The sequence below is a fragment of the Cavia porcellus genome, unplaced genomic scaffold (genome assembly GCF_034190915.1).
Source record: "Cavia porcellus strain 051 isolate PalLab524CR breed Dunkin Hartley unplaced genomic scaffold, mCavPor4.1 scaffold_12, whole genome shotgun sequence".
NCBI lineage: Eukaryota > Metazoa > Chordata > Mammalia > Rodentia > Caviidae > Cavia > Cavia porcellus.
In genome coordinates this window covers 60,507,357-60,534,712 of record NW_026947495.1, presented here as the reverse complement: position 1 = coordinate 60,534,712, position 27,356 = coordinate 60,507,357, and the positions used below count along the sequence as shown (strand labels likewise).

The 27,356-nt window shown below is 41.2% G+C and overlaps 1 protein-coding gene across 5 annotated transcripts in view; it reads right to left on the bottom strand.

The window, feature by feature from the left end:
• Positions 1 to 27,356, bottom strand: part of Rapgef4 (Rap guanine nucleotide exchange factor 4) — a 277,608-nt gene that overhangs the window by 136,602 nt on the left and 113,650 nt on the right. The window contains exon 1 of one of the 5 annotated variants that reach the window (XM_063259292.1): positions 21,789 to 21,811. The exons of the other annotated variants lie outside the window; for them this stretch is intronic. The gene's annotated coding sequence lies outside the window, so the exon portion shown is untranslated. Of the gene's footprint in view, positions 1 to 21,788; positions 21,812 to 27,356 lie in introns of those variants that run through there. 5 annotated transcript variants of the gene reach the window in all.

Here is a 27,356-nt window from a genome sequence, read left to right as displayed (position 1 = left end):
GCTTCTTTGTATTCTCCACAAAGGTCCTGTCTCTGTCTCTGTCTCTTTCTCTCTGTCTCTGTCTCTCTCTCTTAAAAAGAAATTTATTTTCTTACAGTCCTGGAGACTAGAAGTCCAAATCAAGGTTATGAGTGATTAGCCACATTGGGACATCTTATGGCTCAAGGACACTGTATATCCAATTTCTCAGGTTAACAGAGCCAAAAAAGTCTAACTCTGCTATGCAGCTAATCTTTGGTCATATATGGAAACAGATTTCTGCTGCAATCTAGAAATGCAACTTCAAATGTCAATTCCCCAAATAGGAAATGGTCTCCACTGCCTTCAGATCTTTAGCTCCTGCGTTAAGGACACACCACCTCCGTGTTTGAACTCCAGTCCCTGCCAGACTCCTATATGGAAATCTAGGTAGTACCTACATGCCTCTAACTCAGATCTGCGGGCTGTTCTGCTCATCCCTCCCAAACTGCAGTGGTCAGGTACAGCCTGCAGGCCACAATGATGACGATATGGCCAAATAAAGCAGTCCCTCCTCCTCCAGCCCAGTCAGCTGAGAACCTCACTTCCATCCTGGATGCCAGCCAGCCCTCTCATGTGCAGCTCGTCACACAGCGCCCCAAAAACTACAATGTATGTTAAGGACGGACGGGATGTAGTTGCTACACCAAGGAGTTAAGACATGGCCTCAAAGGCAGTTCCAAAGCTGCGAACTCCCTTTCAAAAGCATCCTGGAAAATTATCACTTTAGTTCACTAAATTAATTTACCCAAATCTGAGTTGAAAGAGAATCCGAACAGGGATATAGGATGTTATTTTGGGGTTGTAAAAATGTGCTAAAACTTGTGATGGTGATGGTTGAATTGTACACTGTATGTGGGCAAATCGTATGGTATGTGAATTATATCTCAATAAAACTGTTTAAGACAGAAAGAGAGAGAGAGAGAGAGAGAGAAGATACTGACTGATTTTCAGGAAATGAACCCAACTTGCCCCATGTAGCCTCTTGGCTGTCAGAAGGCAGGAAGTGAAAAAGACATAGAAATGCCATTTCTCTGGAAATTCCAGGGTCCTATTGAAGCATGTATGCTGGTTTTACCCACATGAAATCAGGTCTGACCATCCATCCCACGGGCAGTTCACATGCAGGGATGCTGCCCTCTAAGAACTGGCATGCGTAGGCTTCGCCATGCCATGGCATGCAGAGCTATGCTTACTTTTTTCAGCATTTGATTTTTCCAAACAAAAGAAGAAACCAAGCACACAAAACCCAACAGTGAATTGATGAGCAACTTTGCATATATATAGAATTTCCAGGCAATAAAGCATGCTCTCCAACAAGCTTGTCTTTGTTTGGAGGAAAATTATGCTTTGCTTTCTCACAATGGCCTCTACCAAGCACAGTGTGCCCTCCTAATTTAAATTAGTCTTTCAATTGTATGATCATTCCAAAAGAAACTAATTTTCACAACACTTATTCAAGGAACTTAACCAAAACTTGAATTTTTTTGATGGTGGGGGGTGGTGGCAGTGGCAAAACCACACAGTTAGGTTTTCTGCTTTGCCACAATCCTAAGAGTAATCATTTCCTGAATATCTATAAATATTATTTTGATTATGTGAATGGCTTTAAATAGCTGTTTATGAAAAACTCACAATACTGTAAGTCTGCAAAGAAATATGCCTAATATAAAATGTGAGCATAGAATTAAACACAAATTGCACAATTATATTCTAATTTGTAGATTATAATTCAGTGTGCTATAATGATGTATCCTGAAAATTATGTTATCTCAAAAAGATAAAAAACTGATTAAAATAAGTTTCCTTGTAAATCCTAAAATGCTTCATTCACTGAGTAATTTCATTCAGTCCTGTCTAAGTAAGGACATTTTGAATGGAAGACCTCGAAAGAAAGGTGTATGAATCTTGACAGCTTTAGTAGGTTCTGTTTTCTCATCAAATGCTAAATTTCTACAATCTGTGTGAACTTTAGCAGTTCATATAATCTGGCATGAAGTGGAGGATTTTAAAAAATATGTTTAAAACTTTGAATTCTCAGAGAGAATATTCATGGTCACCCTTTCTCATTGCTGGTTGATTTCTAAGAAAATAATTTTCACTATAATTTTCTGAAAAAAAAGCGTCAATAGAAGAGGGTATCATGGCAACGGGAAGTATGAGGAGAATCTGATTTTTAAAAGTGGGTTAATTTTTAAAATTATTATAATAGCTCATTGTATAAGTTTATCATCTGGACAATTCAGTCATTTGAAGGCTGTGTAATAATGCTAAGAAATGGGTCTTTAGGAATGATGAGGACTTTCTGCCTCATGAATGGGTGAGTGTTGTTACTGCTGGAATGGGTTCGTCACAAAAGCAAGTTCAGCCCTCTCTTGCTCTCCTGCCCAAGTGTGGCCTTCCACAGTGACACGATGCAGCAAAAAGGCTCTCACCAGAGGCAGCTCCTAGTTCTTGGGCTGACCACGTCTCCAGAACTATGTGCCAAATAAATGCCTGTTCTGGACAAATTACTGCAGCACAAAACACACTAAGACAATGCACTCTTGGTGATCGGGGCATATGTTTTAGGGACAGATTATGGATCATAAAATTTGGGTTTGACAGTTTTAATTTGACTCAGACTCAGTTTGACAGGTCAGAAGTAGACCTGTCATATGTAAAATGAAACCATTTTGTTAATAACTAAGTTCACAGAAAATTGTGAGCAATAACCAGGAAACATGCTCCCTTTTCTGCGTGATCAACACATGCAGCTCATCTTGGGTGGGCAGGTAGGACTCATCACCAGGTGAAGAGGCTGCAGGGTGGAAAAAGTCTCCAACTTCTTGGAGATATCCACTGGCTCTATTTTCCAACACTAATCAATGTCAAGTTCTAAAAAGTCAAACTTTTAATTGAATACTATGGAAAAGTAGAATGCCACATGCAAAACAAAGAAAGAGAGAGAAAAAGAAAAGAAAAAGAAACACCAGAATGGCTCACAACAGGACAGCGAATCAAGAGAAAGCACAGAAAGCAGAATCCAGCTGTTGTCTCAAAAAGATTAAAAACAAAAAAGAATGAGAAACATTAAAGAGACACTGCCAGGGGAGCATTTAGAACAGACCCAGAAAGTCATAACAAACAGCTTCCCACTCCCTACTTCTGGCCCCTCACATACCGGCAGCTATGGGGAGCCCTCCAAAGAGAATTAGAAGACGGGCTTCTTTTTGGTGCTCTTTGAAGATGTTCAATGTACAAAGCATCAGCTGGCCAGTGATCACGCAGAAAGTTTAAGACAGTTCCAGTCCATTGTTGTAGTAATTATAATGCAATGTTCATCGCCCACTTCAAAGGCTGGAATAGTCTGTGCAGGTGCCTGGGTAAGGATGCATGTTTTTAAAAGGCTGCTACAGACTGGAATCAGCAAACAGATGGCAGGACACCGATATCTTCCTCGGGAGTCTCTGAAATGCCCTCTGAGAGCAAAGCCAGATTTCAGCAAGCATCTCTCACAAAGTCCCAGATCAGTTTTCTCTTCTCATGAAACCTTCCTCCTTGCAGTCAGTCTAAATTCCTATTCAGAGCAAAATGAATGTACCATTCTTTTCCCACTTCTCCAGACTTAGTCGCTAATAATTGTTTCCAAAACAAATGTTCATTTTTGTTTAATCAGAAAAACTCTTCTACTCTTTCCCACTAAATCCTTTCCTCCAGAACAAAGAGAGAAGAAATGAACTAGAATGAGAACTTTTAGAAGGTCTATCCCTGATGTCCTACTACATATCTTGCAGTGAAACAAAGTTTAAGATATGGAAGTCCTTACAGGAAGTCAAATTGCATTGGTGCAAAGAGCCTAGAATGAAGATTCTAGGCCAGCAGCATACATGTATTTATAGGTGACTACTTCTATAAGACAGCATGTATGACAAAGATGCAAATGTACTTGGAAAGGCCTGTGCACGGTCCCTACCAGGAAGCCACTGGGCTTTGCACTTTCTGTGAGCCAACCCACAGCAAACAGGCAGGGAGCAGGAATGATGTGGCCACCCTGGCCTACGTGGGCCAGGTGACCACTGTCCTGGAAACTATGTGGAACTACAATCATGACAGGCCTGCACTGCACATAAACAGATGTCTGCTCTGATGTTTTATGTCTTTAAATTCAAGAATATGGAAGAGGTTTTGATGTGGAGTAATGAAATAGAGACTCTCAATTGGCATTTTTACTAAGGTCTGGAGTGAAATCCACTGCTGACTTGGTCCCAAAGGATCACACAATGACAATATTCCAATAAAAAGGGCAAAGATTAGAAGCATATTATGTCTGTAGTGCTGGGAATCCAACCCAGGGCCGTGTGCCTGCTAGGCAAGTGCTCTGCTGCTAAGCCATGTCCCCAGTCCCTGGAGGACATTTAGAAGAGCTGCTTGAAACAGGACTGAAAATCCACAACAGCCATGACCTTCCTGTGCTCAGCACAGCAGGCTTCAGAGCAGGGGATTTAGACTGAAATTATTTCAAGACTTTCAGACATTTCTGAGGGGTCTTATTCTGACGAAGACAAGAAAGTTCAGCTATTCCCTAAATAAATACATAACATGAAATATGACAATGGCTAATACCCAATACCCCTGAGGCTCTGCCTCTATTGAAATGTAACTAAACTCATTATGATATTCAAAAGAGAAAAAAGAGGCCCAGAATCCTGAGTTGAAAGTCCAGTGCTCAGTGCCCATGGTTCAGGCCTCCAAGCTGCGAGTCAACTTTTAACAAGTACAAGTGCTACAGGAATGTGGTCGTTACTGTGCCAATGACATTTTGAAATGATTCTTGTCGCTTGGCCAGCTTTCATTGTCTTTGGGAGGCAATGCTTCCATCTCTTGGTTTGTTAAGCTCAAACTGCATCCCAGTTGCTCGTGGCTCTCCCCCAAGACCATCATTTCATGCCTTCCGACCTTGCTTGGGTTTCCCCAGTCTGGTGTGTAGACTCCTGCGCTCTTATCTGTAATTCCTAGCCACAGATGTACAATTGATTTTCATGGCATCTTCACTGTACTTGTAGTAGTCAGGGTATACAAGGGAATAGATTTAATACAGGACACATAGTTTATAGGGTAATTTTACAATATTCACCCAAAAAGTCAAATGCAGGAGTATAAGAGATCTGTGCTTGCACTTGAGACTCAGAATCCAGCTGAGGACCTGTATCCCACAGCAATGGCCCCTATGAGTACAACTGAAGGCCTAGAGCCCACAACAATGTCTTATACAAGTCTGTATCAAGGATCTGGGATGCTGGGATGCTAGGAAGGCCCAAGGGTCAATGGAGGACGCTAGAAAGTCTGCACCAGTGGGATGAAGGATCTGTGCCAGCAGACAGAGATCTGCACCGGAGCCAGGAAGTGACACTCAAGGCAAGGACCAGAGCTGCCTTAAAGAGAACTGCAGCCATCCTTAGCAACAGCGAAGACCTGAGCTCCTCTGATTGATAACAGCTGAATTTGTATCAGGAAAGCCAGCACGACAAATTTCTCCAGGAGAATCAACAGCACACCACCTTCCCCTCCAGGTCTCCTTTATGCTGTTGGCAACAGCCCTCAGGGGGCCCTTCACACCCAGCACCACGCTGAGTCAGGTCAGCTGCCTGGTACAAGCTGACCATTAGTTAAGCCACTCTACTCTCGCCAGTACTCCAGGCAGATTTCTAGCACCACCTGTCTCTCTCTAACATACACCACAGGCTTTATTAGACATGCACCGTATCTCATTTCTCTTCCTGGCACCCGTCAATAGATAGCATGGTGCCTGGCAGAATGGCCTGTGGGAATTTCCTGCACAGATGATTACATAATGAGACATCATAAATACAAGGGGAAAATTTCAATCAGGAATATTCTTAAGTTGCTAATGTTCTTTTTTACTTATCAGTTCAAAGGCCACAGTGAAACTGAGACCCACAGAAGGCTGGATGCAAGTCTGCTGGGCCGCCCAGCACTGTGGCCTATTCATTTTACAGGCATCCTTTAATTTGTATGCTCTGAAGACAGAACCCAACATTGAACTTAGGTGATTTCCAGAAAGCAGGAGTGAAATGCAGGAAAAGTGAGACAGAGAACAAGCAAAGTAACCTAACTGCTGTGTGGATGAGCTGGTTAGCCTGCAGAGCGCCCTTGACTAATGCATCTCAGAATGTGCCTCTAAAGCTCCTGCGTCAGACGTGTTGAGAGACTGGGGATAACTGAGGGGAGGGCCAATGTGCCTTGGAACTGTCCGTCCCAGGGGGGTAGGCCAAGACGCAGGTGTTCCTACCACTAAGGAAAGGGCAGCAGAAGAAGCACTTAAGATCTTACATCACAGTTATGCAACTAAATAAAAACTTGATTGCAAAACAATCCAATAATCAATGAAATAAAGTGCTTGATGGACTCTTGAGGACATCCTAGCTGGGCCTTGGGGCTGGAGAACCCAGGGGAACAAGCGGCAGTGTTGTCCACTGATGCTCAGTAACAGCCCTTGCCTCAGCTTTGGCTCCTGCCCGCCAGATATTTTTCCTTGCACCCCCTGCCCCGCCATCCGCAGGGCAGAAGAGGCCTCTGAATGGCCACACATCCTTTTCACTCGCATGACTTCCTCCCACCGTGTATGCTGAGCTCGATGCCTTTTATAACAATGGGTCCAGGAGCAGTAAAGAGGAAAGAAAGGAGCACTTTCTGACCTGAGTGAGTTCCATCACTTAGAAAGACAGCTCTTCATCCTCTCTTTTGGGCTCGGAAAATGGAGATTCCTATCTAACATATTGGGGAAACCTACCACAGATGACAGCAAACTTAGACTAGTTAGTTTTTTCCAAAACTATCTGGTCATATTCTTTGTATCTCTTGTTACCAGAAAGGCACATCCCAAATGGAAAAAGGATGGATCAACGCCCCTTCCTTTGCTGTCTTTTATTCTGGGTACTGCACTGTTTCTTTGGTAAGGGTGCTGGGGGCCCACAGCCCTGGCCTGCTGTTCACACACTCTCCATGCACACCCCCATCTGCCTCTGATCCCTACAGAACAACTGCCCGCGAATCTGGCTCTTTGTTTCTTGCAATCAGTCTCACTTTTCCATCATAAACTTAATACTGGCCCAGAATTTTGAGATAAACAGATGTCATGGTGGTGAGATGAGCACAAGGGACAAAAAAGCAGAAATCAAAGCTGGCTTCTAACGCAAATGCCTTTTTAAAAAGAGCCTGGAGGAAGCGAAGGGAAAGCTGACAACATACACAGAAAGAGACCGGGAGAAATCAGGAGACATTAAGGCACATACCTGAAACTTAATATCTAACAGATGTCGCAAGGTAATGTCCATTAAGATACGGTAAGTGTCCAGCACTGCATTCACTGGAAGAAGAAAAGTAAAGCCAGGCTAGTTTCATGAGTGTGATTCGGGCAGTGACACAGACCCCATGGTGGGAGGGCTCTAAATTTAGTTTAATGTTGTGCTGCTGCTCTCCTGAAATTCTGAGTCAGTTTTGAACGCACAATGAAAACACATGGCACTGGACTGCCACAAACCCAGTATCCAGTCCTGAGTGAAAGAACAGAAAAGTGCAACATGAGCACTTCCTCTGCAGGTGGCACAGCACAGAATGGCTTGTTGGCATCTTCTCCAAGTTCTCCCTCCCTGCTCCTCCCGGCTTCATCTGAAAGCTGCCTCTCTTGGTTTAAAGACTCAAGGGACTCAGACCGCAGCCCTGCAGGAAGACAGTACCACACAGCAAGATGGGAATCAGTCACCCGGCTGATTGGCACCAAGAGCAGGAAGTCCTGGTGAATGAAGTTCTAAGTGGATGAGATTCTAAATTTCCTCCACCGATTTCCTTCTTTGCAAAACTAAAATAAAGTAAAATGAAATAGTACAGCTGGGGATTTAGCTCAGTGGTGTAGGTGCTTGACTAGCAAGTGCGAGGTCATGAGTTTGATCCCCAAACCAAAAAAAAGAGAGAGAGAAATAAATAGTACAGTACTTAAAGAATAACTAATGATCACTCTTCGAAATGAAATTCACTTAGATAATGCTTCATTTCCTTGTGAAGAAAATTCTTTAAGAGTCCCCCATAGTATAACTTGATTAAGAGGAAAGGGAGGGAGGGAAAGACAGACACAGACAGAGACATAGACAAAGAGCAAAAGGTCACCCAGTGGTCCCCATGGACAAAAGTGGAAACGGCTGTCGCCAGTCTTTCACGTCCTGACTCCAAGCCTTGGTTCTTATCAGTCATCAAGCTTCCTCTCCTTAAATAAAGACACTACAAATGTAACCACCACCTTTCCTTGGATAGAATCAGTGATCTTGCATGAGAGTCTCAGCTGTCAAAATAAAAACCCTCTAAAATACTTTCAATTCATACTGAATCCTCCCTTTGTTACACGTTCTAAATTTTCTGTTTACTGTTTATGATACTCACTCAATTTTTGCTTTTCAGACCTGGAGGAGTTGGCCCTAGTGGTGTTTGGGTTTGACAGCTCTGAAATATTCAGGCATCCATCTTTCCTGTATCCACGTAAATACACTTGAGGCACCAGCTCAGGAATATAAAGCACCTTAAAAAGCTTAAAAGCACCTCTGGAAAATTGGCTGAGACAATCCATATGTTGATTATAAAGGAGTTGATATCATGTTTATCCATATTTTAAATTTTTCTTTCTGATCCAGATTAAAAATCAACCAACCAGACAGGAGATGCCCTACGTAACCTGAATGTATGTGTGTGTGTGAGTGTGTGTGATTAAAGCTCAACCTTGTGATGACATATATGCTTATAAAGCCTTTTTTTGTCAATGGGAACTACAAGTGTAATGACCTCTCTGGTAGAAGAGACATTTGTTATTTGGATGAAATATTAATTACAAAGTAGCTCAATGAACACAGACTAAATACCCGCCAATGTTTCTATCAACAGAACACAATTTGGTTTTTCAACAATTGAAATCTGTTTGTAAGCAAACAAGACCTCTTTACCGACATTATTACTGCTACTCATAAATGTCACTGCCAATGCTGAAACTAGGAAAATCTAGCAGAAATGAATTTCTTTATAAAAATGCCAAAAAGTGTTAAAATCCCAGGAACTTGACACAGCATCATGTGATCTCTTCTAGCTCTTTAGCAAAGAAAGAGTGCCGTATTCTTAAAATAGAGCTTTGTAAGTGTTAAAATAGGGTCTCTTTTTGAAAGTTCTCATTCAATTATTATCTTGAGATGATAAATCTGATTTTCTTTGTATTTAACCTCAGATCCGAACTGCCTGTCAGTCTCAGAAATTGCTCGTCAGCATTCTCCATTCTGCTCCCTTTCTGTGGTTCTTTCTCTCAGCAGAAAGGTGTCTAGGAAGTCAATAAAGCTCATCCTCATGACCCTGTAAGTGGCTGCCAGCCCCAGGAAGATGGACAATTGGGCTCTCTGCCAGGTCAAATGCTCCCCATTAGGCAACAGAGAATAAGAAGCTTCCAGCAGGCTAACTGGCTCGAGCAACATGAAATCACCACACTCATAAATACAGGAACCTCTTGAAAAATGCTGCTTTCTGTTTTTTTTTTTTAATTCAGTCTTTCATGAAAAAGGAAAAAAATATTAAGCTGATTGTAATAAGTCAAGCTGCTATTGCAAAGATTGTTATAGATTCAAGGTAGCTTTAGAAGTATTCAGATTCATACATAAGCACAGAAACAATATGATGGGCCGAGAATTATCTTTATTTCCCAAAGGAGAGCAGAAAACACAGAATCCATTTGTTCACCTACAAAGTCAGTTCACCAATAACTTTGCTTCCACTGCCAAGGAACTGAGCAGGAACAATTTGCTCTAACTGTCCATTCCACACCCTGTGTGTGGCCAACTCCCGTGAACAGTCTCTGTGCCATCTCAGGACATTCAGGACAGCTGAGGTTGCATCTCCCAGGCGTCTCAGCCAAGTGCCCTCTTCAGTCGCAGGACAGGGGAAATGTAGGTCAAAAACAACTAACGCCGTGAGAGTTCAACATTCTATAGTTCTTCCAACTGTCATATGCATTTCCAGTTACCTCCACTCTGTCTTATACACTGGGGTATAACTTCAACACTGAAGTATCTTCAGTATCTGTTTGGGTCCAGGCACGTGGGGATGCAGTGAAGATGCTAACTGAAAGATGTATAGTCTTATCCTCCATGGCTCACATCCTAGCAGGATATAAATACTAAACCAGGCATCATGATACTCACAACAATGAGAAGACCTTCAATGCACATCCATACCGAAATGCTGTTGGGAGACCAGGGGAAAAAGTACATTTGGGGGAATTCAAAAGTTTTACAAGGAAAATAAAAAACTAGTCAAGGCTTTGATAGCTTGTAGGAGCCTGTTTTCTCAACAGGAAAGGAGAGGAAACAGTACACACGAAGATTTAGAGGTATGAAAAGGTTTGGCAAGCAGAGGAAGCAGTGAGAACAGATGGGCTTAGCTAAACAGGAGGAGCTTTGTTTTAGTCCATTTTATGTTGCTGTAACAGAATACCTGAGCGTGGGTATTTTATAAAGAAAATAGGCCTACTTGGCCTGAGATTCTGGAGCAGGAAGTCTATACAGCATAGACCAACATCTGGACAAGGACCCTCTGGGCTGTGTCACACGACAGAGAAGCAGACAGGGAACCGACCACGTGTAGAAAGGGTACATGTATGACAAGGAAGCGAGGGAGCAGGGAGAGGCCAGGTTCAATCTTTCACAAGACCTTTCCTCACAGGAACTGATCCACTCCCACTGGACTGGACCCACTCCCCCAAAACAGCACTAATTCACCCATGAGAGCAGAGGCCTCCTGACCTACTGACCTCCCCTGGAGCCCACTTCTTACAGTTGGCACCACATTAACAGCACCACTCTGGGAACCAAGTGTCTGGCACGTGGACCTTTGGTGGCAAACCATATCCAATGCACGTCGGACTTTCGAGAGCAGAGGTAATAAGCAAAGGGCCAGTGAGTAAATAAATATCTTTGGCTCTGTAGGCCACTCGGTATCAGTTATTTATCCCTGCCATTGTATACACAAGCAGGCAGAAATGAATAGCTAAGTTAACGGGTGAGCGTAGTTCTACGCCAATAAAATTTTATTTATAAAAACAGGTGGCAGGCAGGATGTGGCCCAAAGGCCTTTGTTTTATAATTCCTGTCCTACATAGAAGATGACAGGAGATTAAATAATAAAGGCAAATTGGAAACAAGGTTATAGAAGTTCCTAAGCGAGGCTTCGAAAAATACTTTAAAAAAAAGTAAAAGAGTGAAATGATAAAATTTGTATGGTCCAAGTAATAACAGCAGCATAGAGTATAAATATTCTCATATTTCTATCATTAAAATAAAAAGGATTATGTGTCTGTGTTTCACTGTACTCTGATTTCTCAAACTGAATCTAGTTTGGGTGTGTTTTTCCAAGTAAAATACAGGGGTGGGATTCTTTTCAACCTGGAAAATATTTTGCACAGTGCATTACATCCTCTGTTTGGTTTGAGACACTAGACCCAAAACTTAGAATTTAAAAAGTAATCATTTTAGTAAAAGCATTGCCTATAAAACTAGCAAACATTTCAGTGGCCGTGGGAACCTCTCTAGAGCCTGATAAAGAACTATCCAGAGCTGGGACTCCACGCTCCCTGCAGGTCTGGCTGTTTTCTTGCTATAAACAGTGCTGTCACATTGAAAAGACAATGGACAAATAACACAGCGTGAAAGAAAGGCAAAACTCATGAAGACTTCATTTCAAGTCAGACAGTAAAAAATATTTATATTGCATCTAGTTTGTGTCAGAGATGCTGCTGACTGCTAGGTCAAGATAGTGAACAGGACATCCAACTCTTTTAGTCTGGGGAAAGGGTTAGTAAGTTCTGTAGAAGTCTAGATTGCAAATGTTTTAGACTTTGTGAGCTATACAGTTTCTTGCAAACACTTCACCCTGCAACTGCAGCATGAAAGCAGACACAGATAGAAGACTGTGGAGTCAAGTAGGAGTCACAGTGTTCCAATAAAGCTACAGTTGTTTGCAGACCCTGAATCACAGGAAGGGAGACACCAAACACAACTGAAATGCGTCATATTGTTGCAAATACGAGAAGCTCCAAGAAGGCAAAACACAGGTTTGACCAGGAAGGAGTGTTTGAAGAGCTGGATTAACTGGAAAGGCTCAAGACAGAGCTCTTCCTCCAGAAGAGGAAAGTCAGTGAAAGGGGTTTAAGGGAGAAGGACTGATCAAGGTGCTCTGCAGGGTCCCAGGTGCACTGAAGGGAAGGAACAGCCAGGTCACTCAAGGGCACTAAGAGACATTAAGGACCTTCTAGTCTACTCTAAGGCATGAGAGAATTATTAAATGTTACAGGTCTTGGTGGTAAAGGACCATATAAAGAGAGATGACCTGAGTATCTAAACTAATAGTTTACAGGACAATCCTGTTTTAGTTTGGGTTCTATGAATAACAGACGCTAACCAGGTCTTGCATTGCAGGGAATGTGTGTGGGATCACAGGAAAAATATGCAAGGAAGCGGGAAACAGAGATAGCAGAAGAAAGAAAGGCTAATCTGTCTCTGGGCCATTGGGACTTTGGCCTGCCAGAGACTACCGAGAAACTATGTGGAATGTACTTCAACATTAGCCCAGGTAGGAAGGAATAACTAGGTATTCAACTCTCATTGGCTGAGTACACCTGAGACCAGCAAATCTCAAACAGTACTGTGCTGGCCATGTGCCTATGAAGATCCCTAGACAGTGGAGAAAATCCTCAGATAGGATAGAGACACTAATGCTTGAGGTGAAGGGCTTTCTGATCTACTAAGCTGCCACTGAACTCAGACATGGTCCGGGATATACACAAGGGAGTGTCATTAGTGTTTGCTACCACTAACCTGTTATTAGAAACTAAATAAATCAGATCAAATACAAATGATTTTCAAATGCTGTCAAAATTTCCTGACGATCTCCCTGTTTTGAGCAAAGACCAAAGTCTACAAAGCTGAAGTATGTTCCCTATGTATTTTATCTGAACAAATCCATAGCCCATCAGAGGGACCATGTATTTCACAACTGAAGCAGCACAGATAAAGATCATTAAAAACTTCTTGGCATGTATGAGTGTGGACAACTTGAATACCAGCCCTGCCACAGCTACTTAATACGTCCCCAGGTGTGGGAGGGGCAGGGCAGGCACAACATAATTGTAAGCCCAGAATTGTCACTTAGGAGGGACTGTTTCTGACCCTTCAGATACATAAAGCATGAATCAGAAAACATCACCTTCCATGTGGTATGAGAAAGCCAGAGGCCATCTCAGATGAGTTTCTTCAAACACAGCCGAATCTTGCAGGCAGATTCAGCCTTCTATAGTCATGAATTCAACCATCCAGTGATGGAAAATATTTTTTTAATTGCATCTGCACTATACATATATGAAATTTTTCCTCTAGTTTTAATTCTCTAAACAATGCAATATAACATTTATAAAGCATTTACATTGTGGTAGGCATTATAAGGAAACTAGGGATGATTCAAAGTACACGGGAGGACATGTACAGGTTATACACAAACACTGAGTGTGCCACTGTACACAAGACCTGGAACCAACCCCATGGTAACTAACGGTCTCAAAGTTGCAAACACTCAGCCACAACACTTACACAGGCTCCAACGCACAAACACTACCAGCTGCAAACACAGGTTTTTCTACCCAATCTACCTCCCTGCTGTAAATAGGGCATAAAAGTGCTGGTTACTCAAATTACAGTCCAAGGTCAACATGAGATTAAGGTCTTGCCTCTGAAGGTAAAATATTTCGAGCCATTTTCATGGCTCCCAACTTGGAGTGGCTCCTGTAGGAGCGGCCTCCCAGTGAGGAGCTACTTCATGCATTTTAACAGCTCGCTGTCAGCTCCAGGTCCTGGGGTGGTGGTACACGGCTATAGTGGAATTTAAACACTGTGATCACAGGTCACTGTTGTAGCAAAATTGCGGTGGTGACAGTTTAGTTACTAATCGATGAAGACAAAAATTGGTCTGATACCACAGCCACCGTCCCAACTCCATGAGTCCAATTATTTCACTAACCATAGATATCATTTCTCCCCTTCTTTACTCAGAAATGACTCTGACACACGGTTTGTTCTTTTCACTAACCTAAATACATGGTAAGAAAGGACTTGATAACTCTCACCTTCTCCCAAACCATATTTTGCATTTCATTTTCACACGGCATGAAGTTAGGTTTGGAGTGATCTTTCCATGGTGCTGAGGACCACGCTGTACTAGGCCCTACAACTGAAGTTCACTTTCAAACACTGCTGACTTTTTGGGGGGAAAAATTATCCTCTGGGAGAATAAAAAATTGGGTAAAATTTCACCAGGTGTTTCACTCAGTTGAATTTTTCTTAGGATCAGTCAGTCCCTGTTTTCCTTCTTCTATTATATGTTTGATCAATGAACTTGTCAGAGTTCTTGCATCTAGCATGCTTGTCTACCTGGCTAACAATGGTTAGGCTGGCAATGCAGCCACACTGGCACCTTACAATCTGTATTTACAAATGAACAGACCGGTGTGCTCTGCATATTCACCAAAGAAGAAACCGAGTCTCAGAAATCTTTCAACGCTGACTGATTCACAGTGCTAGTGATCGGGTTAGAATCAGCCAAGATGTAAACACAGACTTCAAGGTTCTCAATTCCACAGGCATGCCTCCTAACCTTCTTCTTCCTCTTCCTCTTCCTCCTCCCTCCCCTACGCCTTTTCTCTTCCCTACCCCATGCAGTATTTCCATAGTGCATTTTGAACTTTGTGGCTGATGCCTCTCTGTCCTTCCAATGCTACATTAATTTTAGTCCTAGAAGTCTCTAAAGTTCCTGCACTCCATGAAACAGGCCCTGACGGGAGCACATTAACCAGGTTAGTGAGCCCCAGAGCACCTGGCGCCTCAGAGAGGAGCTCATTTCAGGTGGACACCCAGAGAAGTCATCTGAAACTGAAGATGGGCAGGGTCTACTAAAATAAGATCCAAACTGAGAAAAAGCACATTACTAAACCATCACAGGACACTGCATATACTGTGCACATCAAGACAGATGGGGAGCACAGGAACACATCATTTACAGAGAAATTGAATATACATTTAAAAAAAAAAAAACACTGGATCTTCCTTATCAACAATCCCCTATTAATACTCAAGAACATATCACATATTTACCTTGCTTTCTCATCTGTATCAAAGAGCTTATTTGCAAAATCTAGTAGAAAAAAAGGGAGGGGGCTTCTCTCTCTTTTCAGCTGATTGAACCCCACAGGGTGGCATTTTTTTATTACCCATTCCCCTACTTTCCTTGTTATCTCATCAGACGACAGCTTCCTAGTGGTCTTATAAAATGTTTCAAATGAAAGCACTTCATTTAAAGGCCACTGATGAATTTCTCAGATAAGAAACGCATAGGATTCTCTCTCATTTCAGAGTCTCAGATGCACCATAAAAGTAAAGATACAAACATGTGTTGGAGTAATACAATGCCAATAATAAAATTTTAGCACTTTAGAATTAACAAAGCACTTTCACTTATACTGACATAAACTATCTCACTTAAGCTCAATTGAAACAAAGAGCAGTAATCCTATTTTCCTTGTTGGAAAAGAAGAAACTGAACTCACACAACAGCTAACTTATAAACCCAGGGCTTAAACCCAGTATCATTCCCAGTGACACAAGCTTCTTCCTTCTAGTTAAGCAGTGTTAAAAAGCACTAGCCCAGTCCAGGCACTATGTTGAACTCAAGTTAAACTACAGGATGAAAATCAGAATAAACCTTTTTGTGCATTCTAGGTCTTCCCCTGTCTTACATATATGGAATACTGATCTCAACTAGAAAAGAACTCAACCAACTCGAACATTATACAAGCCATCCACCTTATTCATTAGAGAGTCATAAAGACCCTCATCGAGTCACAGTTATTTATACAAAATTAGAACATGCTTGATTGTCTGATTTCCAAGACCACAGAATATTAGAAAAGAAAATTATAGGGATGAAAGAATATACTAAATGCAGGCCAATGAGAGTGGTAAAATTGACAGGTGAACATTATGGAAGACGAGATGAGAAAGAACTCAAAATATCAGAGCAGCTAAAAAACACAACAATGGCCCACACCTTCATCAGCCCAGCAGTATCTTTGTGTTAAGTGCAGGACAATAATTGCTACTTACGATAATGTTCCTAAACTAAAAATTAAGACACTCTTCTTATCACTTCAGGAAATAGAATCCATTTTTAAAAGAAGTATCTCAAATTTAGTTAAATAAAAAATACTTGACGTTTAAAGGAGTGGTCAAAAACTTGGCCAACGAGAAGGACTCAGATCCTGAAGGTTTTGGACAACAAGAGCAAGAATGAATTCCTGTGCCATGTCCTGCCTTGAAAACTCTGCATTCCTCATCTCACCCAATCCCAGTAGGCCAGCTCAGAAATAAATCAACCATGGTATCACCATTTTACAGCGGGGGAAACAGAGCCATGTGGAGGTTCAGGAACTTGCCGAGTCACCAGCAGTTAACTCCAAAGCCTGTACACTGAACCACACTGGTGACACAGCTAAATTTTAATTGTACTCATTTTGAACTATTGTGCACCTGACTCTTTTCTTGAAAACACCAGTATTCAAATTCATTTAAAAATCAGTTGTTCAAGTGAAGGGATTTTTTTTTATCACTCACTGGAAAGTCACTTATTGAGCATCAGCTGTGTGTCAGGCATCATGCTAGCTACTAAGGATACAGAGATGAACAAAATGCAACTCCTGCCCAGAAGAAGGCAGTAGAGGAGAGGAAGAGAGAGAGAGGTGACACAAAGGCAACTCATTATTGTACAGTGTGCATGGCTAGAAGGTGCCTCTGGCGCCAAGTGAGATGCAATGTCATGCCTGGTGGGTAGCAGTCCAGAGAAGCACTTTTTACAGAGAGTGGGCTCTTCTGAAACTAGTAATGGCCTCAAAGCCAGCCCTCCCTAAGCTCTGCTGAGTACTGAGCCTAAACCACCAAAGTTCTGGGGGCAGCGGGAAAGGAGAGTGGAGAATGAAACCTAAGCAACTTCATGCCCAACCATCTTTAATGATGGGCTCGCTGTGGTTCTATCAGCAAGCAGGCACGAGGATCGCCATCTTCCACCTGGCTGGACCCACCATTCACCTCTTCTGCCTGCAGCACAGGTGTGTTTACCGAAAAGTACATGGGAAAAAAAAAAAAACTACCTCGCGCTCCATTATATAAATAGACCAACCACTACCAAAATAAAAAAGGAAAAACTTCCATTACACCCACCTTTGGTTTCCTGAACAGTCTTTTTGGGAAGCAATTCAGAGTTCTTTTCCCAGAAAACAAGGCTACAACTTTCTTATTTTTAGGTTGTAATGTTTAATGAATTATACAAATAATCCAGCAAACTCATTTTACTTTTTTTAAAAAGTCAAAGGTCAGAGAAGTGAAAGTAAAAAATTTAAAGTTCCACTTTACCCCCTGGCTCCAACACCTCTCCCCTCCCCATGGCTAACGTTAGTTTCAGAGTTTTCTGACTCCTTCTATGTATTTACCTACATGTCTAAGGACTTTATTATTTACAGGTCTGTGAACTTAGGTTTATTTTAAAGTAAATGGAATTATACCAATATGTGTTCAGTAGCTTATCTTTAAATTCACAATATGCTCTGGAGATCTCTCCATATCCCTATGTACAAATTTCTGCTTTTTAACAGAAGTTTTATAGCATTTCAAATTGGAAATTTTAGTGTATTAACTAGTCTGTTACTGGTGGACATTTAGGGTTTTCCCAAAAGTTTATTATGACAAGCAATAATGTAAGGAACATTCACTTCCTATATATAAACATTCTTCACATAACTACCTGTTTAGCAGCTGTTCAGACTGATCACCTACCTTTTTTCTGTATAGTTCTGTATATCTTGTGTATAGACTCATAAATGTTTTTTTCATACAGTATATCTCATTTAGACAGTACTGTAATTTTTGCTGATTTTACTGTGCAGCGATACTTCATGTAAGAGTTTCACAACTAAAAGCAAAGTCATGAAGCTGGAGTTTCCTTTGGCCATTTCTTTGTTCTGAATATTGTAATGTACACGCTATATACAATTCCTCATTTAGCAACCAGTTCAACTAATGACCTCATGGCAGGGATGGAATTCAGTCATTAAATAAGGAATGGGTATGTATAACCTTTTTTGACCATATGCAAGCATTTGAACGTATGTAAGCATAAATATCCAGATTTAGAAACATTTGGATAAACAGTGCATGCATTTTAAAATTGATAAATACGGCCAAGTCAGCCGAAAAATGTAATTAATATTTGCATCCCTAACATAGAGTTTAACAGCACTGGCTTTGCACAGCTCCCCAACACTGAATATTTATCTTACTTTCATCGTCACCAATTTGATGGGTGAAAAACATAGCTAGTTGTGGTTTTGATGACACTAGTGATACTTGGCCATTTCTATTTCTTCCTTTGTGAACTGCCCATACTTATCGTTTGCCCATTTTTCTAGGTACTGGACTTTCCTTATTGATTAATAAAGCATTTGAACTCCTCATTCAGGTAATACTTGCAAATCAGTCTAGCTGCGTTACCTACTTGCCACCATTCTTTAGAAAAATAATGTCCTGATGTCTCTCACTGAGATCTGCTCCCACTTCTCCAGCTTTCTTCCCCACAACTGCCGACCACCTCTGATGTCAACCACACTGAAATCTAGAAACTCGCCATGAGTCCTGGCTGTAGGACTTCTTAGAAATGTTTAGGCTGGAAATTCTTCCTAGAAATAAAAAGTTTAGAAATGAGTCTGTTACAGTGCTATGCATGGAATCTGTCTGGATACAAATTCATGTGGACACAAAAATGTCAAAGATGAGGTAAAAGATGAAGAAAACATTAGTGGGTCCATCAGGTGCCATTTACCATCCCTTTGGGGGTGAGTGAGACAAAGAAAGAAGAGAATGACTAGTGGAGGAAGCCTGGATGGAAAAGGAGACCGGGAAGACCTAGACAAAAATGATAGAGGAAAAATAACCACAGCACTACTTTCCAGGTCAGTTCTACCTGCCTCTAACCTTGCACTTTGTTTTTCATGCCAAATTAATTCATCTGAAGTGCAGATTCTAATATGAAGAGCACTAACTTCATAACTTGCTCTAAGAGATTCAAAGTCTGACTCCCACAACAAATTAGAAATGCTGGCTGAGTCAGGGAGGGGCCACAAAATTTCTTAGAATCTCTCTGCTTCTATTCTTAGCAATCATCTCAGAGTGAGAACAAAAAATATTGAGATCTATTTCTATAGCAGACTTTTCGTATGTTTGGAAATACACAGCACCATCTTTCCCACAGCTAGAAGCTTCATGACTCTCCAAGGCACAGGGAAGACACAGGTTCCCCATACTGAATGTCCCCCAGGGGTGCAGGTGCAACAGTGAAGAAAGAGCTTCAGGATAGCACTTGGGCAGATGTTTTTCAGGCTTCAAAGGCAAAAGCCAGAAGGCTGACCTGAAAGGGCAGCCTGGAGTGTAAGGAGTTAGGATCTGGCCGGAGCCACAGTCCCACGAGGTAACAGGAGCAAAGCTTACTGCAGTAGGAAGCCGCTCATCGCCAAGGTCTTGGACCAGACTCCAAACTCATTTCTTTAAATGCAGGGCCAACTACAAGGAAATCTTTATCTGAACTAGTGTATCTGTACACTCCTTTAGTTGGTGCTAAATGTCTATGTGTTGTTGAATTAGGAAAAAGAGGGTACAGCTGAAGGGTCAAGGAGAAAAGACTTAGAGGTGCTGTTATATTAGCTATAAAATTCATAGTCTTAAGACTAGCCCAGCCAACGTTGTGAGGATGGATGTCAGTTTAGACACAATGGCTCTCAAAGCATTCTCTAACGAATTACTTTATATTTTAACTGTAGTCTTAAACACACAGATGCATACACACAGGAGCAATAACCCTCTTAACTGAATTTTTGGCAGAAAAGATGACAAAATTTCCAGACAAGTTTGAAACATGATAAAACCTGAGAAAGGTTCTTAGGAATCTCTCAATGCCTAGTCTTGAATGTCAGCCATCTCTTTTGTCTGGCTTTGCTGAAGATATGATTGCACTGTACTCTCTATGAAAAATATCTTGGACTTTGTATTCAGTGATTTACACTCAGTCCTTCAAAGTAGCATCTTCAATTGAGGAGCCTGATTACCTCTGTAAGCTGCCGGTGTACTGTAACAATTGATTTTATTTGACTGTGCACAAATAACGGTCATTGGATAAATAGTTCCAGGCAGGCTGAACATTTCTGGACATGGAGAGCCTGAGGCCAGACAGGGTGGGCAACATCACTGCTTTCTTAAGAAGCCAGAAGGACAAGCAGGCCTGCCTGCTCACCAACTCCTCCTCTCTGGAGTGACTGCAAAAAGACACCAGCATCATGGGAGACTGCTAATTTCTGAGCCTCAGTTTCATCATCCATAAGCTTATATAAACATAATCATAACTAATGGCTGCCTGGAACTCTTGGGAAGAGTACATAATCACATAAGAGCAAAATAAGAAAGTGTCTAGAATGTAGAACCTTCTCTGTGGCTGCCTTTCGGGGCTGAAGAATTTACGCTGGATTTTTGGTGCTTTTGTTTGTCTGGTACTGGAGGTTGAGCCCAGGGTCACACACATACCAATCAGTTGCTGGGCCACTGAGCTAGGCTCCCAGCCCTTTCCGTGGTTTAATACACATTTGCCTTAGAGAGTCATTTGCTTATTTCATTAATGCTGCCATCTCAAAATACTGGTGTGACTCCCCTTTAGAATGGCCTTCAGCACAAAACAAATTAGTCTCCTTCTTTTGTCAAAAAGTATAATATCCTTTATGGTGGGGCTAAGGAAATGGAAGCCTCATTTCAATTTTACAACTGACAGCCTCTGCTCAAAGGGGTTAAGTGATTTACTCAAGGATATAAAATGGGTCAGAGGCCAAAATAAATCACCCAGATTTTGTGTCTTGCCCTCGACCCCACTTCACCTAACCCTGCACTCCGTGAGGCATTTCTCTGAGTTCTTGAAAGGAAATTTCCTGAGATTGCCGAGTTTCACTTAAGCCAGCTCTCTCACCTGGAGACAGCCTGCCAACACCAATCAAAGTCCTCTGCCGAGAGCCTCTACACCTCAGAAATCAGTGCAAGTACAAGGCAAGCTACTCCACCAGTCTTCCTTTGGAGGAATACTCTAAATTCACCCAAAGAAGAAAGCCTCATGCTTCTGGTTCCTGCCTGATTAGTATGGTTTCAGAAGGAGAGTCTAGTTTGATAATGATGAAGCCCTATAAGAAGAAACCTTTCCTTTTATCCCCTAGAAAATACAATTAACAGCAGTGGATCACTGGAAAAGCCAGATTAAAACAGTTTACCTGAACAGCATCCTGTGTTTTTTTTTTAACGCTAATAGAAATAAATATAACAACTTCACAAGATATTTCATTAAAACTCAGTCAAAGGCACCATCATCCCAGCACAATTCAAATGTTTTGATCAAAACCAAAATATTCTCAAGGTGCTGATTCTAATAGCATAAACAGTAATCTATATCCAGTCAGATGGCTCTACAAAGGATTTCTGAGAAATTTAACTCTCAACCTGGAGACAAAATGCAGTTATAAAGTCATTTTAGGAACAGAAAACAGACATAAAGATAAACAACCTCACCGGGCTATCTCCATGCACATAGTGGCAGTTTGCTGGTGATATTCATGGTCAAACTACAACATCCTACAGCAACCGAAGGAAGCCATGACCACTTTAATCACATGGATTTTAGAAGTTTGTTATTGAAGCCACAGCCCCCATCCTGGGCCTCATCTGTGAGGTTGTGGCTTCTCAAAACCAGGCACAGGAAAACAAATCCTGATATAAATCCACACAAGCCACAGCTGCTTAAGAGGGATAAAAAGCTTAAAGACTGAGCTGGCATGTTTTTCCCTCTCTCACAAAGCATAAACGTCTTCACAAGTGTAATTGGGTATTCATTCCTCAATGATGGACAGCTTTTCAAAACTGGGAAGCAGCCTGGGATGGATGGATAGATAGACAGACAGACAGATAGATAGCAATCTTGTGTGTGTGCGTGTGTGTGTGTGTGTGTGTGTATGACTGATCAATGAATATGGTGTGTTTAATTAAAAAATATTACTGGAGAAGACACATTAATCCTCCTCAAAGCGCTTCCCCTCGCTTCAAACGCACTTATCCCATTGTTCTCACAGCTTTCTGAAGCAGTTCTGAAAGTCCTCGTTCATGAGGGTCTTTTGATACGTGATCAAAAATATGGCAAATGCAGCTGCCAAATACCATCAAATGGAAAGACATGCTCATAACAATATTATGGGGTGTCCTCATCCATCCTATTTACTGGATTTGAGACCATGTGACTTCTGACTCTTTCTCAAAGTCAGCATGACCACAAAAGATAAATGTTTTGAATGTATTCAGGACATTGAAGCAACCGTGATAGTGAGACGATTTAAGAAGGTCACAAAAATTATGATAAGTGTGTTCAAAGCGAGGGCAACTAATTTTGAGGGCAATTAATGCCAACGTGTCTTTTACCGTAACAATGTTTAAAATTTAAATATTCACCACCAGCTGTTTTGATCACACTTGTATGTGCAATACAGTATCACACAGTGAGTCACATAAAATGTATTCTTACTATGCATTACATTTCTTTTTTTAAAATTTTTTTATTTTTAAAAAGAAAAAGAAAAAAAGTAGAAATAATACAGAATTTCAAAAAAACAGTAAGAAATCAACACTAGTTAATATATTACACATTGTGCAACAGAGCATTGTGCATTTGAGCAACAGAAGTAGTTGCTCAAGTTACAAAATCAAAGCATAAAAAATGAACAGACAATTAAACAATAACAGCACAAACTATACTTTTTGATGAACTAATAGAGAATTAATAGTATGGTTATCCATCTTGCACACTGAACCATACATACAGTTATATGTGTATACCCACAAGTTATTCTTTCCTGTTGAGCATTTTCTTTTTCTGTCATTATTACAATATCTATTGTACATTTTGGATCTTATTATTCTTTCACTTTTTATTATTATTATTTATTCCAATCAAAAAGGAGAACTGCAGGCCAATCTCACTAATGAATATTGATGGATTACATTTCTTAGAAGGTACAGACAGCTGTGCACCAACCCCCTGAACTAAGTAAGCTGCAAGCCAAAGTAGTGGTAACCACACAGTGTAACAACAGCAGAAGCAAGCAAGCAACTAAAGGAAAGCAGGAGAACCCAGAAAGCGGAGGTGACTCGCCAGCTGATGCAGCCCATCAGGGCACCCTTGGCCTGAGTGTCCCTCATTTGAGCTGAACATTCCCAGGCAGTAGGAAGCTCACCCTCAGGACTTGCCAAACATCAAGCACCTATAATTTCCAATACACATCTTCTCTGTAAAAGATGTCAGAAATATTATCTGCAGCTCACACAAAAAGGCATTTCATGTTTACATTTTATATTTTCCACTGCCCAAGCTTAGGCTTCTGGACTTCATCTATGGTATCAGACACAATCCCACTCCTGCAGATGTCTGTATCAGACAGAGCAGATAAACAAAAATCCATATCAGCAACTTCCGAGGGTTCAGCATAATGAGAATCATCAAAATTCAGTGAGGGGCTGATGGTTAAGAGTTTGAGCTAACAAACACTCTTCAACTCCACCACCACACTGAGTAGCATGGATGAAGATATCTAAAGATCAGAAACCAACTTCCTGTGATTTTTCAATATCTGAAATTTAGCATTAACTCTTCAAGAGACTGGACTTTCTGTGCTTTCTACAATTTTGCTCAAAAGACACAGGCATAAAATTACTCATAGGAAAAGAATTTTTAACCAAGAGAACTTTAATATTTTGAAATGCTGAAAATTAGTCTTACAATAGCAAGAATTTATGGAGGTCTGAGACTTGAGAGTGTACGAGGGTTTTAATGATAACCTATTTTAATAAAAATTGATTGTTTATGAAGACCTGTTAACATTTCACTAAGGTCTCCTCAATACCTTATGATGTAAAGATTAGCATTCACATTTTACTGAGAAGGAAATGGAATCATTCTAGGGATTCAATCAGAGTGGGGAGAAATTTGGTTTTGTTCTTTAATGTAATCTTTGGCTTCTGATCAAGATACTGGTTGGTTCCAGCTTCTGAAACCACAAACACTAAGCACCTGTGAGAAGCCAGGCCCTTAACAGGGTGTCATTCACTGTGTTCCTTTCTATCTGCTGGAAGATCTTCAGCAAGAAGTCAGGCCTTCCAACCACCTGCAGAAACCAAGTCGTGGCATTAGTTGGGTCAGTACAAGACACTTCTGCTTTTAACAAAAATAGTCTGAAGAGCTGCTCCTCTTCACACAGACGGCTCTGAGTTAAGCTCTTTCTCGAGTCATTGCCTGATAAAAAGGAGAAGCAAGGATGAGTCCAAGTGTATCACTAAAATGTCTCAGTGTAACCTCGGATTGAGAAAGTATTTTTGAAATTTTATAAACAGAAGAGCTAAAACCTACCGTTGCCTCTAGGGTGCATGACTCAGAGGTGGAAACATTTCCTTTTCCACAAAAGCTTTGGAAACATAAAGGGATGATGTCAAGCTCTTGGGTTAAGTAAAGTGCCTTTTGGCTCACTGGGCCTACATTTTTACAATCCTGATAAGACTGAGTTGCTCAGTGTCCTGTTGTTTGTACCCAGATTAACACCTGGTGCACAGCTGGAGTCAATGAATGAATGGAAACAAGTACATGAAAAACTTAGACACAAGAGAAACTAAAGCCAATCTCTCCAAGACTGGGGAGAATCTCTAGGACAAAGATTTTTGAAACTTACTACACATTTGAAAAGAGAAATTAATTGGCTAATGCTCTGAGCTGGTCATGTTGTATTTCTTATGCCTCACAAAAAAGCAAAATAAAGTTAAAGATCTTAGTTTTATCAACTATGGTTGAGTGGGGTAGGATAATGTGGCCTCTGTGTTATTAAAACTTAGGATGAGCTCTCAGCTGTTGTATGGACTTGGCAAAATGGTTATCCAATCATCTACCACCAAGTTCAGAACAAATATCAGAAATCGTTACGGAGGATCACAGTTAGTTCTGAAGGCAAAATGACAGAAGGAAATGATCATGTCACTGTTCAGGTCTCTGGAAGAATTGCTACCCTCACTAAAAACCCTACAAAGAGCTGACTACCACAGGACTCATTTTGCAATTCAGCTAAATCCTGGGGAAACGGTAAGTGGTGGAGATGAGGTGTCTCTCTTTGTAACTCCACACGTCAATCCACTGCAGAGAGGGTCAAGGTTACTGATGGACTGGTCTGGACACTTGCACTCTGGAAAGACCTTGCCTTCTGCGGTGCTCCAAATGTAACTTCACAGAAATTTACACCTGTTCCACCACTGTGGGTTAGAGCTGAATGTTAAAAGGTTCCCTACATTTTCCTTTTAGAAGAGGAAAAACTACAGAACCTTACTCAGTGGAGATGAAGCTAGAACTATAATTCTGTCCTCTGCTTTTATAGTCAGCTTCAAGGTACAGAGCAGACAGATAGCTGACTCCATTGTTTAGATCTCTCTGCAAGAGGCATGACTTTAACGAGGCCACAGGCACAAGTAACGGAAGAGAATACACATGGCCCTTCTCTGGGTTCCATGTCAAGGGTCCTTTCCCTCCACTCTTACCCCATTATGTTTTCTCTTATTAAAACAGCATGGGGCTGGGAGTGCAGCTCAGCGGTACAGTGTGTGTTCAGCATTCATAAGACCCTGGGCTCAATACCCCATCAAAGAAGAGAAGAGAGAAGAGGAGAGAAGAGGAGAGGAGAGGAGAGGAGAGGAGAGGAGGGGAGGGGAGGGGAGGAGAGGGGAGGGGAGGGGAGGAGAGGGGAGGGGAGGGGAGGGGAGGGGAGGGGAGGAGAGGGGAGGAGAGGAGAGGAGGGGAGAGGAGAGGGGAGGGGAGGGGAGGGGAGGGGAGGGGAGGAGAGGAGAGGAGAGGGGAGGAGAAGAGAGGGGAGAGGACACAGAAAGATACAACACAAAGTAGAGAAGTAGAGATGGTCTGTGCTATGTAAGAACATGTTATTTTGCAGTCCACTTTAATTCCACAAAATGAAATACAGGACTTGTGTCTTCCAGAAGCACTGGAATGTCAAAACAAATTTAGAGTTTTCTCTAGATTGCAAATGAACGCTGAGGCAAAGGTCTTTTCTTTCAGTTAAGCATCATCATTAAGGATATGAGCTGTGTGAACAATACTGATCAAAAATCATTTAATTCATGCTTTTATTATTTCAGAGATTGAGTCCTGAAATGCCTGTTTTGTTAGGTGGGCCAATGATCTGTTCATGTGACTCCATTCTGTTCAAAATGCAGCTGCATGCCTGGATGGTGAGAGCCCAACAACTGACGCCTGTCACACATTCTCCAGTTTTCTGTCATTGATTAACAGTTAAAACTCAGATTAATTCAGTTATGACATGACTTGATTTGATTACTTACGGTCTTCTTTCTTTATCTCTTAAAAGTTCAAGTATATTCTACATTCTTTAAGAAAAATGGTTTTTAAAAGACACCAAATAAACAATGCAAAACTTTTTCTGACTCAAATTGTTAGAATGTTGCCCATCTCACATGAAATCTTTCCAAAGTGTAGTTAAAATCCAAAGGTTCAAACAGTTTCTCAAACATTATCTTTTTTACCAATACAGATTGGCCCATATGAACAAGATGCATATTTGATCAGAATGAAACTGGACAAGGCTAATGGACTTGGCTGTCTCTCATCACAGTTTAAAGACCCAATAAACAGCCATACCCTCAGCCTCAAATGATTTTACTCGTTAAGTTCTGAAAAAATCAGCATCTTCCAGTCACTTCCGGTTTTGAAGTGCCAGCGGTACATCTCAGATGATAAGCAAAGGGTGTTTCCTTGGGCTTCATGTGCAGGGTCAGGAATCTCTTGAATGAGTCCTCTGACTACAAATAAAACTGACTCATTTCCCTTTTTGTTTTCCAGTATCGGTTAAATAAAAAAGGTTGTACCTCATTATCCCTGGGGGCTCACTCAGTTACCCTAAAGACAAGCACAAAGACCTATAGGAAACAAAGCTAGTGTTTATTTAATGGAAAAAAGTAAAAAAAAAAATTTATAGCAATATAGCAGGAGAATAACAATGCATTATATAGTGTTATCTTTAAAGT